Consider the following 15,645-nt stretch of genomic DNA (forward strand, 5'->3'; position numbering starts at 1 on the left):
GTCCTTCCAGTGAATATTCAGGACTGATCTCCTTTAGGATGGACTGGTTGGATCTCCTTGCAGTCCAAGGGACTCTCAAGGGTCTTCTCCAGCACCACAGTTCAAAAGCACCAATTCTTCCACACTCAGCTTTCTTTATGGTCCAACTGTTACAGAACAACTGGCTTTAACATTTCTAGTCCATTTTTTTGACTGCAGGGTAATTGCTTTACAAGGCTGTGTTGGTTTCTGTGGTACAACTGCATGATTCGTCTACATGTACACATATATCCCCTCCCTCTTAAAGAGTGAGGTGCCCTCTCACTGTAGTTTTGATTTGCATTTCTCTAATAATGAGTAATGTCCAGCATTTCTTCATGTGTTTGGCGATCTGTATGTCTTCTTCGGAGAAATGTCTATTTAGGAGAAATGTCTTTTTTGATTGGATTGTTTGTGGAGTGGGTTTTTTGTTTTTTGTTTTTGGTATTCGATTTCTTTGATGAGTACCCATGAACTGTTTGGGCTTCTCTCATAGCTCAGCTAGTAAAGAATCCGCCTGCAGTGTGGGAGACCTGGGTTTGATCCCCGGGTTGGGAAGATCCCCTGGAGAAGGGGAAGGCTACCCACTCCAGGATTCTGGCCTGGAGAATTCCATGGACTGTACAGTCCACGGGGTCACAAAGAGTCGGACACGACTGAGCGACTTTCACTTTCACTTTTCCCGAGCTGTTTTATCATTTTGGAAATTAATCTCTTGTCCCTTGCTTTAGCTACAAGTATTCTCTCCCATTCTGAGAGTTGTCCTTTTTTTCTTGTTTATGGTTTCCTCTTCTCTGCAGAAGCTTGTAAGTTTAACTAGGTCCCATTTGTTTGTGTTTAGTTTTATTCTCATGACTCTAGGAGATGAGTAAACAAACACATAATGTTCTGTCTGCGTTTTCCTGCAAGGGTTTTTCGTGTCTGCTCTTACATTTAGGTCTTCAGTTCATTTTGAGTTAATTTTTTGGCATGGTGTTAGCAAGTGTTGCATCAGGAACCGCATTCTTTGACATGTAGCTGTCCAGTCCTCCCAGCCCCGCTTATGGAAGATGCTGTCTTCTCCATTGTGTATTCGTGCCTCCTTTGTCAGAGAGTGGGTGACCACAGCTGGGTGGGTTAGTCTCTGGGCTTTTCCTCTTGTGCCATCAAGCGACACTTCTGCTTTTGTGCCAGTACCGTACCTTCCTGATAGATGCAGCTTCGTAGTATAGTCTGCAATCAACCCAGTTCCCTCCAGCTCCACATTTCTTAAGATCGCCTTTGCCAATCAGAGCCTTCTTGTGTTTTCATAGAAACTGTAAAATTTTCGGTTCTGACTCTGTGAGAAAAAAAAAAATGCCGTGAGTAATTGGATGGGCATGCTTTGGGTAGTAGTCATTTTCACAATATTCTTTTTTTTTTTTCCCAATCAGAGAACGTGGCTTATCTCTGCATATGTTTGTGTCATCTTTGGTTTCTTTCATCAGTGTTTTATACTTTTTCTTTCTCAATTAATTTTTTAGAGTATGGTTGCTTTCATGGTTTTGTAAGTTTCTGCTCTATAGCAGGTCGAACCAATTCAATGTGTGTATATATATATATATTTGAATACACACACACACACACACACACACACACATGCATGATGGTGGTTAGCCACTAAGTCATGTCCGACTCTTGCGACACCGTGGACTGTAGCCTAGCACGCTCCTCTGTCCTTGGGAGTCTCTACCTAAGAGTACCTTCCCATTTAGATCACCACAGCATGGAGTAGAGTTCCCTGAGCTATACCGTAGGTTCTCATTAGTTGTGTATTCTATACAGATTATCAATACTGTAAAAGTGTCAATTCCAGCCTCCCAAGTTATCCCGCCCCTTCCCCCCTCCCCCACTTGATGTCCGTGTTTTTTCTCTATATCTCTGTCTCTATTTCTGCTTTGCGATAAGTTCATCTGTACTGTTTTTCTAGATTCCACATATATGTGTTAATATACAATATTTGTTTTTCTCTTTCTGACGGGACTTCACTGTGCAGGTCCACACACTGGGTCTTCACCAGGTCCACACACGTCTCTGCAAGTGACCAAATTTTGTTCCTTTTGTGGCTGAGTAATAGTCCGTTGGATATATGTACCACTTCTTTTTTTTTCCATTAATTTATTTATTTTAATTGGAGGCTAATTACAATACTGTAGTGGTTTTTGCCATACATGGACATGAATCAGCCATGGATTTACATGTGTTCCCCATCCCGGTCCCCCCTCCCACCTCCCTCCCTATCCCATCCCTCTAGGTCTTCCCAGTGTACCAGCTCCGAACACTTGTCTCATGAGTCCAACCTGGGCTGGCGATCTGTTTCACACTTGATAATATACATGTTTCAGTGTTGTTCTCTCAGATCATCCCACCCTTGCCTTCTCCCACAGAGTCCAAAAGTCTGTTCTGTACATCTGAGTCTCTTTTTCTGTTTTGTATATAGGGTTATTGTTACCATCTTTCTAAATTCCATGTATTTGCATTAGTATACTGTATTGGTGTTTTTGTTTCTGGCTTACTTCACTCTGTATAATGGGCTCCAGTTTCATCCATCTCATTAGAACTGATTCAAATGAATTCTTTTAATGGCTGAGTAATATTCCATGGTGTATATGTACCACAGCTTCTTTATCCATTCGTCTGCTGATGGGCATCTAGGTTGCTTCCATGTCCTGGCTATTATAAACAGTGCTGCGATGAACATTGGGGTGCACGTGTCTCTTTCAGATCTGGTTTCCTCGGTGTGTATGCCCAGAAGTGGGATTGCTGGGTCATATGGCAGTTCTATTTCCAGCTTTTTAAGGAATCTCCACACTGTTCTCCATAGTGGCTGTACTAGTTTGCATTTCCACCAACAGTGTAAGAGGGTTCCCTTTTCTCCACACCCTCTCCAGCATTTATTGCTTGTAGACTTTTGGATAGCAGCCATCCTGACTGGTGTATAATGGTACCTCATTGTGGTTTTGATTTGCATTTCTCTGATAATGAGTGATGTTGGGCATCTTTTCATGTGTTTGTTGGCCATCTGTATGTCTTCTTTGGATAAATGTCTGTTTAGGTCTTCCACTCATTTTTTGACTTTTTTGTTTTGTTTTGTTTTGTTTGCCACTTATTTTTTTAATATATGCACACGAGCTGTTTTTATATTTCAGAGACTGATCCCTTGTCTGTTGCTTTATTTACAAATAATTTCTACCACTCTGAGGTTTGTCTTTTGGTCTCCTTTACAGTTTCCTTTGCTGGGCGAAAACTTTTAAGCTTAATTCCATCCCATTTGTTTATGTTTGTTTTTATTTTCATGACTCTGGGAGGTGGATCAGAAAAGATCTTGCCGTGATATATGTCAAAGAGTGTTCTGCCTCTGTTTTTCTCTACAAGTTTTATACCTTCTGGCCTTCCATTTAGGTCTTTAATCTATTTTGAATTTATTTCCGTGTATGGTGTTAGGGAGTGTTTGATCATTAATTTCACTCTTTTACATGGCGCTGTCCAGCTTTTCTAGCACCACTTACTGAAGAGGCTGTCTGTTCTCCATTGTATATTCTTGCCTCCTTCGCCATACATTAGGCGACCTTAGGTGGGTGAGTTTATCTCTGGGCTTTCGGTCCAGTGCAATTATTCTACCTTTCTATTTGTGTGTCAGTACCGTACTGTCTCGATAAACTGCAGCTTTGTAGTATAGTCTGAGGTCTGGGACCCTGATTGCTCCAACTCTGTTGTTCTCTCCCAGGATGTCTTTGGCTATTCGGAGTCTTCTGCCTTTCCTTACAAATCGTGAGGTCATCTGTTCTAATTCTGTGAAAGACGCCATTGGTAACTTGATCGGCTTGCTTTGCATGGTGTAGTCATTTTGACAGTATTGATTCTTCCAACCCAAGAATGCGGTATGTCTCTCCATCTGCATCATCTTTGATTTCTTTTGCCTGTTATCTTACAGTTTTCTGAGTACAAGACTTTTACCCCCTCTGTTGGGTTTATTCCTCGATGTTCTATTTTTTGCTGTCATGGTGAAGGTGAATGTTTTCTTAATTCCTCTTTGTGATTTTTTGTTGTTGGTGTATTGGAATGGAAGCGATTCTGTGGTTGAATTCTGTGTCTTTTCGAAACTTTCCAACTTTGCCAAATTCATTGATTAGCTTTAGTCATTTTCTGGTGTCATCTTTAGGGTTTTCTATGTACAGTAATATGTCATCTGCATAGAGTGACAGCTGTCCTTATTCTTTTCCAATCTGGATTCCTTTTATTTATTTATTTTTCCTTCCCTGATTGCTGTGGCTAGGACCTCCCTAAACTCTGTTAAATAAAGGTGGTGAGACTGGATATCCTTGTCTGGTTCCTGACCTTAGACGAAAAGCTTTCAGATTTTCCCCATTGAAGATGAGGTTGGGTGTGGGTTTGTCATATGTGGCCTTTATTACACTGAGGTGGGTCCCCTCTATGTCCATTCTCTGGAGAATTTTATCATAAATGAGTGCAGACTTTTGTCAAAACCCTTTTCTCCTTCTATTGAGATGATCACACGGTTTTTATTCTTTAACTTGTTCATATGGTGTATCACACTGATGTTGCATATACAGAAGAATCTTTGCATCCCTGCGATAAATCCCACTTGATCATGGTGTGTGATCCTTTTAACATGTCATTGGATTCTGTTTTCTAGTATTTTGTTGAGGGTTTCTGCGTTTATGTTCATCAGTGATACCGATCTGTAATTTTCTTTGCAGATATCTTTGGTTTTGGTATCAGAACGATGGTGCCCTGAGATGAGGACCTGTGAGGAGATATGAACTTCATGTTCTCCTTTTGAGCCATATCAACCCTGCCCCAAAGCAGAGAGAACATTGAGCTTCCCATAAAACAGAAAACAGGATCTTAAAGAAAGATTCACACACCTCTGTTCATAGCAGCACTGTTCACAACTGCTAAAGTGTGCAGACAAACCAAGAGTCCAAGGAGGGATGAATTTATAAGTAAAAGGTGGTCCACACATAAAGGGAATATTACTCAGCCTTTAAAAAGGCTTTCCTGGTGGCTCAGATGGTGAAGAATCTGCTTGCAATGTGGGAGACCCAGCCACCCACTCCAGTGTTCTTGCCTGGAGAATCCCATGGATAGAGGAGCCTGGCAGGTCTACAGTCTGTGGGATTGGAAAGAGTCAGACACAGCTGAGCGAGTTTTACTTTTAAAGAGGAAGGAAATTCCAGCAGACGCTAACGATGTGGATGAGCCTTGAGAACTTTGTTGTTGGCTAGTCGCTCAGTCCTGTCCAACTCTGAGACCCCATGAACTGTAGCCCGCCAGGCTTCTCCGTCCATGGGATTCTCCAGGCAAGAATCCTGGAGTGGGTTTGCCGTGTCCTTCTCCAAGGCGAAGACGGGGGCCCCACCCTCAAGAGTTCACCTACATCTCATCACCGCCCTGTGTCTAACACCGTCGCACTGAGGGTCAAGGGCTTCAATGTATGAATTTTAGGTGAGGGACACAGTTCAGTCCATACAAGGCAGCCTTTCCTATCCTTGTAAATAACATCGTTTAGCTGCTGAAAACAAAACAGAAGCTTGATTCTTCCTTGTCCACCAGATTCAATACGTTTCCGAGCCTTGCCAGTTTTGTCCATCACATATGCTTACAGTTTGTCCAGTTGTCAGCACCATGGCAGCTACCAGCTGAGACCCAGCCACCATCATGCACGTGGACCGCAGCCTTAAGTGTCCTGGACATCCTACCTTTTGTTGCTGGCCAGTTGCTAAGTTATGTCTGACTCTTTGCGACCCCACGGACTGCAGCATGCCAGGCTTCCCTATCCATCACCATCTCCCAGAGTTTGGTCAAATTCATGTCCATCAAGCCAGTGATGCCATCCAGACATCTCACCCTCTGTCGTCCCCTTCTCCTCCCGCCTTCAATCTTTCCCAGCATCAGGGTCTTTTCCAATGAGTCAGCTCTTCACATCAGGTGGCCAAAGTATTGGAGCTTCAGCTTCAGTCCTTCCAGTGAATATTCAGGACTGATTTCCTTTAGGATGGACTGGTTTGATCTCCTTACTGTCCAAGGGACTCTCAAGAGTCTTCTCCAGCACCACAATCAAAAGCATCAATTTTTCGGAACTCAGCTTTCTTTATAGTCCAACTCTCACATCCATACATGACTACTGGAAAAACCATAGCCTTGACCAGACGGACCTTTGTTGGCAAAGTAACGTCTCTGCTTTTTAATATGCTGTCTAGGTTGGTCATACCTTGCCTTCCAAGGAGTAAGTGTCTTTTAATTTCATGGCTGCCGTCAGCATCTGCAGTGATTTTGGAGCCCCCCAAAATAAGGTCAGCCACTGTTTCCACTGTTTCCCCATCTATACACCACCGTGGGTGAAACAGACAGCTAGTGGGAAGTGCCCTATAGTACAAGGGCTTCAGCTCGGGGCTCTGTGATGACCTAGAGGAGTGGATGGGTGAGGGAGGGAGACTCAAGCGGGAGGGGACAGATGTGTACATATGGCTGATTCACTTCACTGTACAGCAGAAACCGACAGATTGTAAAGCAATTACCCTCCAATAAAAAAAAAATTATTTTTAAAGATGAGCATCACCCCCTTAGATCTACCCAGACTTTTCCATTCACAGGGACCTCTCCCACCATCTGCTTAATTCCTTAAGGCACATATCACATGCTTTAGGCCTTACTTTCTTTTTGTTGTTGTCGTTTAGTTGCCGAGTCGTGTCCGACTCTCTGCGACCCCGTGGACTGTAGCCCGCCAGGCCCCTCTGTCCATGGGGTTCTCCAGGCAAGAACACTGGAGTGGGTTGCCAAGCCCTCCTCCAGGGGATCTTCCCCACCCGGGGATCGAACCCGGGTCTCCTGCACCGGCAGGGGAATTCTTTAGTGCGGAGCTGCCAGGGAGGGCACTTGTTATTGTCACTCACTGCTTCTTCCTCCTATTGCAAGAGAAGTTCCCTGGGAGCAGGAACTGTCCCCGCCAGGAGTCTCTCCACACCTCCCAGGACCTGCATCTAAAAGGAGCAGCTTCTTAGACGGGTGGGGGAGGGGGTGACCGGCCTCACCTGCCTCCCCATCTCTGCGAGCAGAATCTCGCCCTCCGCCACCCCCAACCAGGAGGCCTTCCGTCCTCTCCTCTCCCTGAGCAGCAGTCCATCCCCCAAGGCTGACTTCATAGAGCGCATTTTAATCAAGACTGTGACTCCCTCCTTCACATTCAGTCTCCAATTAAAATCTCTAATAAGGGTTTCAAAGAGGGAGAAGTCAACGTCATGCATGCCCTTAAATAAGTGGTCTGGGTGTCACTCCGATGCCAAAATTACAGAAGATATTTCACGATGCATATTGCTAAGTATGAAAGCAAAAAAAGTGTATTAGTCACTCAGTTATGTCTGACTCTCTGTGACCCCATGGACAGTAGCCCCATCAGGCTCCTCTGTCCGTGGGATTTTCCAGGCAAGGATACTGGAGTGGGTTGCCATTCCGTTCTCCCGGGGATCTTCCTGACCCAAAACTAAATAAAACACAAACCAGAGTAATTGAAAAAGAAGGAAAAAAGAAGGAAGGGGTAAATTAGGAGTTTGGGATTGACGTATACACACTGCTATATGTAAAATAGATAACACACACAGATATATATATGGGCTTCCCTGGTGTCTCAGATGGTAAAGAGTCTGCCTGCAATGCAGGAGACCCAGTTTCGATCCCTGGGTGGGGAAGATCCCCTGGAGAAGGGAATGGCAACCCACTCCAGGATTCTTGCCTGGAGAGTCCCATGGACAGAGGAGCCTGGGGGGCTACTGTCCATGGGGTCACAAAGATCAGACAGGACGGAACAACTAACAAGGTCCTTCTGTATAGAACAAGAACCTATGTTGAGTGCCTTGTAATAATGTATAAGGGAAAAGAATCTGAAAAATATATGTGTAATGGAATCTCTTTGCTATACATCCAAAACGAACACAACACTATAAGCTGAGTATATTCCAACTATGGAAAGAAAAGATTTTCATAACAAAAATATGATTTAAAAATTTTTGAGATTCAGAGAAAATTGGGGTATTTGATCCTGAGAAATAAACAGTTATACAGTAGTGTGCATGAAATAGATAAGCATAGCCTTGGAGTTTAAAGTATGAATGCAGGCACTTTGCACAGTGAGAAATCAATTTTTGGTGAAGGAGAAAAGTGAGGAGGAAAGAAATGTTTCCAGCGTGCAGAGGAAAGTTTCAAATGCTTAAGGGTATAAAACATCAATTTAGAGACATTGAGAACATTCACCAAAGCCAAACTGGAAACAGGATTTCCTACAAAGGAATATGGGCTATATAGCCAAGAAACACCAACTGTAGAAATGATGAAAGATGAATGTTGGAAGCCAAGAAATAGAAAAATGACTACATACTGACTTCTCTGTGCAAATTTGAAAGAAAACCAATTCTGCACGTGTTCTGGTAGCATTGTCCAAAAGATTAAGAAAAAAAAAAACTCTACGAGTGCTCATGGAAAGATAAGAGTAACAGAAGAACCAATATGGGTTTGACTTCATTTCATCTCAGTTACAAGAAATGACACAATGATATTGGACTGCCAAGCATTGATGAGGGGAAAAAAATCATTATTAAAAATTCCACAGTGAAGGGACTATAGAATTATCTTTTACTCCCAAAGTAGTGTTAAAATAATTTTCAGTACAGTTAATACAATTAACAATATTGTCCTCAATATCACTGCGGACGTTGACTGCAGCCATGAAATTAAGATGCTTGCTCCTTGGAAGGAAAGCTATGACAAACCTAGACAGTGTGTTAAAAAGCAGAGACATCACTTTGCTGACAAAGGTCCATATAGTCAAAGCTATGTTTTTCCAGTAGTCATGTACAGATGTGAGAGCTGGACCATAAAGAAGACTGAGCACCAAAGAACTGATGCTTTCAAACTGTGGTGCTGGAGAAGACTCTTGAGAGTCCCCTGGACGGCAAGGAGATCCAACCAGTCCATCCTAAAGGAGATCAGTCCTGGGTGTTCATTGGAAGGACTGATGCTGAAGCTGAAACTCCAATACTTTGGCCACCTGATGCAAAGAGCTGACTCACTGGAAAAGACCCTGATGCTGGGAAAGATTGAAGGCGGGAGGAGAAGGGGACGACAGAGGATGAGATGGTTGGATGGCATCACCGACTCGATGGACATGAGCTTGAGCAAACTCTGGGAGTTGGTGATGGACAGGGAAGCCTGGTGTGCTGCAGTCCATGGGGTCGCAAAGAGTCGGACATGAGTGAGCAACTGGACAACAACATATTGCAATTTGGGGTGTGCTGCGGACTTGGGGTGTGGAGAGGAAACCAGTTTCTAAGTGAACTAATGAATATCCAGCCAGATAGATTTATGCCCTCAATCAAACATTCTTTGCATTATGCATATTTTTTGCCTACAGAACAGTTAGAAAGAGTAAAGAGGGTTTGGTTCTTAATCCACACCTCAAAAAATATCAAAAAACAGGAAGCAGAAACAGATTATGCTTTACTAAAGTTTTGCAATAATCAGGTCACAGCCAAGTCATCCTTGTCTTCAGATCCTTCAAGCTCTGGAACAGGGATAAAAATATTTTTAATAGGATTTTCTAATGATGACAAAATAGTCTGCATATTTTTCTCAGAGGGACAAAATCAAAAAAAGTTGATCATTATGTGTTTGCTACTTTCCTCTGTAAGTTAGTGGCATTTAAAAGTACGGTGGAAAAAAAATAAAAATTTAAAAATTTAAAAAATAATAATAAATAAAAGTAGGGTGGGACTTGCCAGGCTGCTCAGTGGGAAAGAGTGTTCTTGCTAAGCAGAAGATGGGGGTTCGATCCCTGGGTCAGGAATGATGCCCTGGAGAAAGAAATGGCAACCCATTCCAGTGTTCTTGCCTGGAGAATCCCATGGACAGAGGGGTACAGTCCGTGGGATTGCAGAGAATCGCACGTGACTTGATGAGTTCAAACAACAGAAAGAGTGACAGGTCTTCTCGCATGAAAATTTGGAATTCAAATCCATCTTAAGAATTAAAGTATTCGGGGACTTAGTTGCTTGTTGGTCAAGTGGCTAAAACTGCACACTCCCAATACAGGGGGCCCAGGTTTTATCCCCGGTCAGGGGATTAGATTCCACATGCTGCAACTAAGACGTAGCACAGCCAAGTAAATAAGTAAAATAATAATAATTACAGCATTTGCTAAAATCCCCTTAACTGGCCTGTGCTACAAAAATTTAAAAAAAAAATTACAGTTGTTTGGGAAAGAGATGCAGCTCTCCATGAATCTGCTGAAATGTTTTTATCCTTTTCATAATTTCAGAAACTCTGGAGAGTCTCTTGACTTTACGAATCCACCAAAAATGGAAGCAGGGTGATCCAATTCGGCAGAGACTAAACTCGCACGCCACCTCTAGAATGGGTGAACCGGTTCCTGGTGAGTGTGACTGTCCGTGTGACTAGAGAGTGTGTGCGTTCCATGAGCTACTTTGTGGACGACTTGATTCCTTTTTATATATATATTTTTGTCCTTGTGATGAGAACTCAGGATTTCCTCTCTCAAGAACATTCTGAGAAATCCTTTTTATTTATTTTCGGCCATGCCGAGTCTTTACTGCTCTGCCTCCGTGGTTGGCGCACACGGGCCTAGCTGCCCAGCGGCGTGTGGGATCTTCCCGGACCAGGGATGGAACATTTGTCCCCTGCATTGGCCAGCAGGGTCTTCACCACTGGAGCACCCGGGGAATCCCTGGCCGTTAACTGTAAGTGAGAAAATTGAAGCAGGATGCCTGACTCAGTGTCCTGCAGGTCACCAAGTTCATAAATGTGGAAGCGTATGCGTGCTCCTCCAGACCCTGTCTGGGTGACTCTGTGTCCGTTTGTCTCAACATCTGGTCCGGTTCCTCATTCCCCACCAACCCCAAACGGTGTCTCGTCACCCTGCCCAAGCCCTCGGCAGGAATCCTGTGAGGTCAGTTTAGGCACAAGTCCCCCAACCAGTGATTTTTTTCCATCCACTGACCCCCACCTGCTTATTGGCTATAAACCCCCAGTTGCCCAGGCCAACTTTGGAGGTGAGTCTGGATCCATAAAAGGTCCCTTTTGCACTATTGCAGTGCATGCTAAGTCGATTCAGTCGTGTCCGACTCTTTGCGACCCCTTGGAGTGTAGCCTGCCAGGCTCCTCTGTCCGTGGATTTTCTAGGCAAGAATATTGGAGTGGGTTGCCATTTGCCCTCCTCCACGGGATCTTCCCGACCCAGGCAGTGAACCAACTCTTTCCTGCATCTCCTTCCTTGGCAGGTAGATCCTTTCGCCCTGAGTCACCAGGAAGCCCAAATTGTTAGAGTAGTTAAATGTGAAAGTTATAGGGGTCATTACAGTCCTATCACTTATACCAAATGCAGTTGTAGAACTAGGAATAGTTATAGGAGTGTTTTTAATCTTAGGAGTTGTAGTGACTGTTATAATTGTGCTCCTCGTAAGCGTAATCGTCGCAGTAGTGGTTTTGGAAGTACCAGTTGTAACAATTGCGGTAGCCGTAGCAATGACTGTGGCGGTGGTTGTGATAGGAGCAGAAGCTTTGTCACAGTAACAGTTGTTGTAATTGTGCAGCGGTCGTAGTCGTCACAGTTATAGCAATAAATATTATAGGTGTAGTGGACATAATCGTTGGGGTATTAATTGCAGTTGGGCTGTTGTAATTATTATAGCACTTGTCATAGTTGGTGTAACACTACCAACTCTGCAGTTCAGTTCAGTTCAGTCGCTCAGTCGCGTCCGACTCTTTGCGACCCCACGGACTGCAGCACGCCAGGCCTCCCTGTCCATCACCAACTCCCAGAGTCCACTCAAACTCATGCCCATCGAGTCGGTGATGCCATGCAGCCATCTCACCCTCTGTCGTCCCCTTCTCCTCCTGCCCCCAATCCCTCCCAGCATCAGGGACTTTGGCACTGAGTCAGCTCTTGGCACTGTGAAGTAGCTGTAGCTATAACAGGAGCAGTGATTCTAGTGGTCATGGTTGTGGTTAGTCATCAGAGTTGCCGTTCTTGTAATAAGGACAGTAACAGTTGTCGCAGTCCTAATTGCGATAGCTATTGTACCAGCAGCGAGCAGCACTTGTAGAAACAGCAGGAGGAGTTAGAGCCGTCCGTATCACAGTGGGGGCAGGAAACATGATGGGTGGGGCCGGAACTGCAGCTGTGCTCATGGCTTTACTCACTGGAGCAGTGCTCACAATTGAAGCAGCAGTGATGTCGGGAGGAGTTGTCAGACAGTAGATGGGACAGATGCAGTGGAAACCCCACTCCCTGTAGCAGTCACTATACTGGTCCTAATGGCGTGGTAGATGGTACAGATGCAGTGGAAAACCCACTCCCTGTAGCAGTCACTATACTGGTCCTAATTGAGGGGTAGATGGTACAGATGCAGCGGAAACCCCAATCCCTGTAGCAGTCACTATACTAGTCCTACTGGCGTGGTAGATGGTACAGATGCAGTGGAAAACCCACTCCCTGTAGCAGTCACTATACTCGTCCTAATGGAGTATTAGATGGTACAGATGCAGTGGAAAACCCACTCCCTGTAGCAGTCACTATACTAGTCCTAATGGCGTGGTAGATGGTACAGATGCCGTGGAAAACCCACTCCCTGTAGCACTCACTATACCAGTCCTCATGTCGTGGTAGATGGTACAGATGCAGTGGAAAACCCACTCCCTGTAGCACTCACTATACCAGTCCTCATGTCGTGGTAGATGGTACAGATGCAGTGGAAAACCCACTCCCTGTAGCAGTCACTATACTAGTCCTAATGGAGGGGTAGATGGTACAGACAGTGGAAAACCTGCTCCCTGTAGCAGTCACTATACTAGTCCTAATGGCGTGGTAGATGGTACAGATGCAGGGGAAAACCCACTCCCTGTAGCAGTCACTATACTAGTCCTAATGGCATGGTAGATGGTACAGATGCAGGGGAAAACCCACTCCCTGTAGCAGTCACTATACTAGTCCTAATGGAGGGGTAGATGGTACAGATGCAGTGGGAAACCCACTCCCTGTAGCAGGCATTATACTGGTCCTACTGGCGTGGTAGATGCTACAGATGCAGCGGAAAGCCTACTCCCTGTAGCAGTCACTATACTGGTCCTAATGGCGTGGTAGATGACCGTTGTAGCTGTTCTAATTGTTTCAGCCATAGGTGTACCAGTGGCAAAAACTATAGTGGTTGTGAGAGCAGTGTCAGCTACAGTCGTGTCTGTGATGTGAATGGTCACATTGTACCGTTTGCTGTAGCATAAGTTGTTCCAGTAGCAATAATCGTAGTAGTTGTCCTTGTCATTGGAATGCCTGTGCTTGCAATAATAACGGGAGCTGTGGTAGTACTATGAGTTATGTAGTCGCTATAGCAGTAGCAGGAATTGATGTAGCCGTAAATGCTTCTGTTTTGGCAGCAATGTTTGTAATAGTGATTGTAGCGGTGCTCATTGCTGAACTCATTGCAGCACTGTACTGGTTGTACCAGGAGCAGTGCTCGTTGTAAATGTCGCAGGTGCAGGAGGAGACCTAGCGATTGTAGTCGTGACTATGCTAGGACGAGTTGGCACCGTCGTTATACCAGTGGTCACTGTTGAACCATAGTAGCTGTCATGGTAAATGTCATGGCTGTGGTCATAGACCTAGTAGCTGTCGTAATAATGGCACCGGGACCAGTTGCGGTAGTCACTGTTTTTGTCCAGTAGCTTCCACGCCAGTATCCCTGACAACAGTCCTCCACGCAAACCGTGGTGATCGTCAGGATCTGGCTGTAGGACGTTTCCCCGCACAAACTCAGCGGATCCTCACGGTGACTGCGTGTGACCATCACCTCCGCTGAGCGACGTCATGACCTGCCCACGCACGCTCAGCTCACACCCTGCAGAGACTCACCTCTGCGTCTTCTGTGCTTTGCAGACTTAGCAGAGATAAGGAGCAAAAACACACTTTCCGAAAAATAAACCTGCAAACCCAAAGCCACACAAAAGGAGGAGGTATTCTTCCTGTCCTCAAAGAGTTCTCCTAGAAACACAACATTGTAAAGTTGTTATCCTCCAATTAAAAACAAATTAAAAAAAAATTCTCCCTCCAACCCTGAGGTTCATCATCTCCAGGAACAACGAGCCAAGAGGTCACCTCCAAAGACGTGCGCCTTCAAGATGATGCACGTGGGTCTACATTTAGAGTTTGTCCGGTAGAAAAGTGTTGAGCTTTTCTTTGCCATGAAAGAGATACTCGGATGGAAGGATCGTGACAAACCATTGAGAAGAGGGTTTAAACACGGGGCGCCTTGCCACCAAACTCCATTTCTCATTAGGGCTGGACTCTTGTCCAGATGGGACTCGGCACAGCTTGTCAATTTCTTCCTTCACCCGTACATGACTGTCCTGACCACGGTGACCACAATTGGGGAGCCCTGGGGAGTTTTTTGGCCTGATGATGCTTTAAAGCCGAGGTCCCCAACCTTTTTGTGGCGTCAGGGACTGGTTTCGTGGCAGACGGACATTTCTGCAGACTGGGGAGTTGGGGGATGGTTTCGGGATGATTCAAGCGCATGACATTTGTGCCATGCACTGTATTTCTGTTGCTAGGATGTCAGCTCAGAGCACCAGGCATTGGATCCCAGAAGCTGGGGACTCCAGTAGTCCTAGCATCTCTGGGATCAGAGCTTGTCTTCGAAGCTTGACGGAAAACCCGCTCGCATCCCCATTTGGTGCCTGCCATGTACAACCAGCCTGGGCGTGGAATGCCCAGTCCCACCCGTGCAGGCTGGCACACCACAGCCCCATCTCTTTGTGCCCGGCGCTCTGTCCCTTGTGGAGTCGCCTCCCTGACAGAGCTTGCATCTTCTCAACACAGGTCGTTTACGACCTAGATTCCGTCTCTGCGTTCCACCAGGGTGGCAGCTGCCGTGACCTTCATGGGACTTTGGGGAGCACCATTTCCAGGCAAGCCAAGCCGTGCTTTTTTTTTCTGTTTGTTTTGTAAAATACATACATTTTATTGAGGTGTAGTTGACTTAGAGTGTTTCAGGTGCCCAGCAAGGTGATTCAGTTGTACAAATACAAAATATACATTATTTTTGAAATTACTTTCCATCGTAAGTTACTATAAGATGTTGCCTATAGTTCCCCTGTGCTATGCAGTAAACCTCTGTTGCTTGTTGCATATCTATTTTTTAATTAGAAATCTAGCATTCTATTCATACTAAGTCAAACAAGTGGAATCAAAATGTCATAATTTTTTAGTTAGGCAAAAATTCATAAGTTTTCTAAAACATATATTTTTCATACTTATATGTAATATGCAAAAGTTTTTCTACCACACTGTCTCTCTATCCATCCATCCATCATATCTCTATATCCATCATCCATCAATCGTATCTATCTGTCTGTCTATCCATCCTTCATATCTATCTGTCTATCCATCTATCCATCAGTGATATCTGTCTGTATATCTATCCATCCATCAATCATATCTATTTGTCTATCCATCCATTCATCTTATCTATCTATCCATCCATCCATCCATCCATCAATCATATCTGTCTATTTCTGTCTCTATCT

At 44.7% G+C, this 15,645-nt stretch overlaps 1 protein-coding gene across 3 annotated transcripts in view; it reads left to right on the forward strand.

The window, feature by feature from the left end:
• LOC139033865 (uncharacterized) overlaps positions 1 to 15,645 on the forward strand; it is a 90,215-nt gene that overhangs the window by 63,837 nt on the left and 10,733 nt on the right. For all 3 annotated transcript variants that reach the window (XR_011486354.1, XM_070463755.1, XM_070463756.1), the window contains one exon: positions 10,367 to 10,805. The gene's annotated coding sequence lies outside the window, so the exon portion shown is untranslated. The remainder of the gene's footprint in view (positions 1 to 10,366; positions 10,806 to 15,645) is intronic.

Source organism: Odocoileus virginianus, unplaced genomic scaffold (genome assembly GCF_023699985.2).
Source record: "Odocoileus virginianus isolate 20LAN1187 ecotype Illinois unplaced genomic scaffold, Ovbor_1.2 Unplaced_Contig_6, whole genome shotgun sequence".
In the NCBI taxonomy this organism is placed as follows: domain Eukaryota; kingdom Metazoa; phylum Chordata; class Mammalia; order Artiodactyla; family Cervidae; genus Odocoileus; species Odocoileus virginianus.